This window comes from Bison bison, unplaced genomic scaffold, assembly GCF_000754665.1.
Source record: "Bison bison bison isolate TAMUID 2011002044 unplaced genomic scaffold, Bison_UMD1.0 scf7180017864230, whole genome shotgun sequence".
Lineage (NCBI taxonomy): Eukaryota > Metazoa > Chordata > Mammalia > Artiodactyla > Bovidae > Bison > Bison bison.
In genome coordinates, this window is record NW_011494802.1 from 1425354 (window position 1) to 1429799 (window position 4446).

The following is a 4446-nucleotide window of genomic DNA, read 5'->3' on the forward strand; positions in this document are numbered from 1 at the left end:
GACAGTATTTAACTTATATGCAGAGTACATCATGAGAAATGCTGGGCTGGATGAAGCATAAGCTGGAATCAAGATTGCTGGGGGAAATATCAATAACCTCAGATATGCAGATGACACCATTCTTATGGCTGAAAGAGAAGAAAAACTAAAGAGCCTCGTGATGAAAGTGAAAGAGGAGAGTGGAAAAGTTTGCTTAAAACTCAACATTCAGAAAACTAAGATCATGGCCTCTGGTCCCATCACTTCATGGCACATAGATGGGGAAACAATGGAAACAGTGACAGACTTTATTTTTGGGGGCTCCAAAATCACTGCAGATGGTGACTGCGGCCATGAAATTAAAAGACGCTTACTCCTTGGTAGAAAATTTATGACCAACCTTGACAGCATATTAAAAAGCAGAGACATTACTTTGCCAAAAAAGGTCCGTCTAGGCAAAGCTATGGTTTTTCCAGTAGTCATGTATGGATGTGAGAGTTGGACTATAAAGAAAGCTGAGCGCTGAAGAATTGATCCTTTTGAACTGTAACGATGGAAAAGACTCTTGAGAGTTCTTTGGGCTGCAAGGAGATCCAACCAGTCCCTCCTAAAGGAAATCAGTCCTGAATATTCATTGGAAGGACTGATGCTGAAGCTGAAACTCCAATACTTTGGCCACCTGATATGAAGAAATGACTCATTGGAAAAGACCCTGATGCTGAGAAAGATTGAAGGTGGGAGAAGGGGACGACAGAGGATGAGATGGTTGGATTGCATCACCGACTCAATGGATATGAATTTGAGTAAACTCCGGGAGTTGGTGATGGACAGGGAGGCCTGGCTTGCTGCAGTCCATGGGGTCGCAAAGAGTCGGATACGACTGAGCGACTGAACTGAACTGAACTGACAGGAATCTTTGAAGAAAAAGAGAGGCTTCTTTACCAGATATATGAACGGGAGTCGAAGAAAAAGTAAAAGGGCCCCTGAGAACATCTAATCTTGTTGGGAACATGGGGTGAGGCAAGTGAGGGACGCTAGAGTGTGCTAGTTCACACCACTCAGTCCCTGCAGAACTCAGTAGTCATTATCAGTTAAAGCAGGCACTGTTACTTATAAATGAAATGATCACAAGATAATAATAAACACAATGATTTTCCTATAATAATAACTAGGAAAAAATATTTGAAAAGAAACTAGAAAGAGCCAGACAACAACTAAGCAGAAGCAAGCGTCATATATGGAAGAATATCAGTTAGGAAGGGCTAACTCAAAAATAATTATGGACTTAGGATGAAACAAGCAAACCCTTATGTTAACGCTAAAAAACATTCTCTAGAAAGCTCCTATGGAAGCACAAATTTACTTGCGGGGAAATGTAAGAAAGATGAGAAAAGGCCAATTCCAGCAGGAAAAGCACAATGGAATTCTTAGAAAAACAACAGCTATTAATCACATGAAGTTTTGAGTCTGTGCTTGAGAGAGAGCTTGGCTTCCCTGTTGTAGTATTAAGATACATATTCTTAGATTCACTAGTTTGGGATGTGGCATTATAGCTGTAAAATTCATATCAAGCATGTTGAAGACAAGTAAAGCAGAGAAAATTTGCCCCTTTTATGTAAATACAACAGAATAGAAAAGAACTGAGTTCAATTTTTTCATTTAATGTAATTTCCCTGAGCATATACAATACATATGGATTGGTACTTTGGGAAAGACACACAATACAGGACCCAGTTCCTCTCTCGAGAAACTTCCAAGCTATCTGGAGAGCTATTCAAAACCATAAAGTAGGTGACTATACCCAGTTACTATGTTAGGGCATTCACCCTGGGAAAAGGTAGCTTTTGCACACCATTTCATTCAGCCTAATTAACTGATCAGCCTTGGAAAATAAATGTAACAATCCCAAATCTTTTGAATATAAAAAAGAAAAATTACTTAGGGATATATATAATATCCTCAAAGAAAGTCCTAAATAGCATCTCAAGTGTGTGAAAAGTTGGTGTCAGTCACTCAGTTGTGTCTGACTTTTTGCTACCCCATGGACTATAGCCCACCAGGCTCTCCTGTCCATGGGATTTCCCAGGCAAGAATATTGGAGTGGTTAGCCATTCCCTTCTCCAGGGGATCTTCCTGATCCAGGGATCGAACCTGTGTCTCCTGCATCGCAGGCAGATTCTTTACCATCTGAGCCACCAGGGAAACCCATCTCAAGCCAACAGCTAAAAAAAAAAAATAGCCAGAGGTCTTTACAGCTTGACTTGGAGCAGATGAAAAAGAAAATCTATTCTTCAGGGAACTCTGGGGAATAAGGCCCAAACAAAGATATCTTCTATAAGAAGCCTCTTATCTACATCTGCTCAGATGGCTCAACTAAGAGAAGTCTGAGAGCTCTGTTTTGCCTCATCCCCAGTGCTGTGGGGAAGCTTCTTCTCTCTACAATACTCAATTGACAGTGTATGTACATATATGTATACAGGATCCTGGGCTAGGCAAATTCATAATAAGTGAAGATGCCCTCCTTGCCCTTAAGGAATGAACAGTCTACTCCTGGAAATAAGATAAATACTAAAGATAAATGAAAAACACCAAAATGAACATTAGATACTATCATATATCAGGGAGAAAAAAAGAAAAGGAGAAAGGGAGACAAGTGACCAGCAATGGAGTTGCCAGTGACAGAAGAGCAGGATAGGAGGAGTAAGGAATAGGCGCAGAAAGGTGGGTAACATAGCTAATAAAACCCATGTAAAGGAGAGGGGAGAAAATTCACACAGTATCTCAAGGTGGGAGACAGAAGAAAAAGTCACACATATCACAGTAGGGCTGAAAGAGGAAGTGCTATGGGAAATCGGAAAATAAACAAGAATAATGCTACTATGCTGATGAGAGACTGCAGATGATTGTTATGTTTCACATGCTGGGAACAGTTATAATTTTAGTGATTACGACAGCCATAGGGAAGTCAAAAGAAAGAAGGATTGCTAGGTTTATATACCACAGCCAGAACTGTGGTATGGCAAACAAGGAAGAGACTTGAAAACACTGTTTATAGCTGACTTTGCATGAGTGAAGAAAGAAACACATGATCTCACTCTGATGTCAATACAACAGAGAGGGAATAAATGAGATTTATAATCTTGAGAGAGAGGCAACCAGTAAGAAATCTGACACTACTAGCTTTTCTGGAAGCCCCAGTTCTTCAGCTTTCAGGACACCACTATCTTGTTTCTCCTTCCTCTTCTCTGTTCTCTCCTTCTTAGTCCCCTTTGTCCCCTCTTTAAATACTGGTGCTCTCCAGGCCCTACCCTAGGCCCTTTTCTCACCCTACACATTCTCCCTAAGCTTTCTCATCTACGCCTATGGCTTCAACTAACCAAAATATTTCTCCAACCTAGGCTTCCTCCATGAGTAGCAGGTTCAAGTTTCTATCTTTTGTAATGTTCTTCCTACCTGTCCTGTAAGAACTTCAAATATAAGCTTGTTAGTAACTGATACAGTATGTCCTGTCCTATTGAGTACCACGCCACTTATCCAGTCATCCAAGACAAGTCTTGGTTCTACCTCCTTAATATCTTCCATCTATCCTTCTGTTACTGTCTTAGCCCAAACCCTCATAATCTTAACCTTTAAGTACTATAATAAAGTTTCCTAAGTGGTACTATAAGCAGCAACATATTAAAAGCCTAGAGGATTAGAATATTCCCCCATAAAGAGAGTCATCCTATGTCTCAGATGCACTATAAAACTCACAATTTCACTTCAATCACAAATTTCACAGAAATTTTAATATATTTTCTTTTTGACCAACTTGTGCCCACCTTCCCCCAAAATAAGTATAACCTTGTGAGAGAGTAGACCTTTATAGATAAGGAAATTGACACTCAGAGAAGCTAAGTGATTGGCTCAGTCTTTCAGAAATGATAGCCTATATTTTACTTTCCTTTCCTAGATCAGAAAAAAAAATTGCTTAAATTTAAGAGGAAAAAAGGAAATAGCAAATTTTTAAAGTCACAATCATAATATACTAAATTCTGTGTCATATGCAAGCAATTCAACTAACATTTACTCATTTTTATTATTAATTAGATGAAGGTAAAATATTTTACTCCGTAAAACAAAAAGGATTAAAAGCACATGTCCTTATCTTCAAAAGCAGGTGACTTAAGCGGGGAGGCTCCAAATGGAGGAGATATGTGTGTATTATGGCTGATTTGTGTTATTGTACAGCCAGAACCAACAAAAGATTGTAAAGCAATTTTCCTCCAATTAAAAAATAAATTAAAAAAAAAATAAAGACAGCAGTTTAAATAGAGTATTTTAAAAAAGCAGGTGACTTAGAAATGCAAACACAGGCCTCACATGCATAACCACATTCCTTCAAGGAGTCTTCTGAGAACTGAAAAAACATTAAGTTAGGTTTAATATCATACTAAGTATGTTGTACTGCAGCTAATTCTGACTAGT

At 38.8% G+C, this 4446-nt stretch overlaps 1 protein-coding gene across 2 annotated transcripts in view; it reads right to left on the reverse strand.

Moving 5' to 3' along the window:
- UNC13B (unc-13 homolog B (C. elegans)) overlaps positions 1-4446 on the reverse strand; it is a 226051-nt gene that overhangs the window by 161969 nt on the left and 59636 nt on the right. The window lies entirely within an intron of this gene.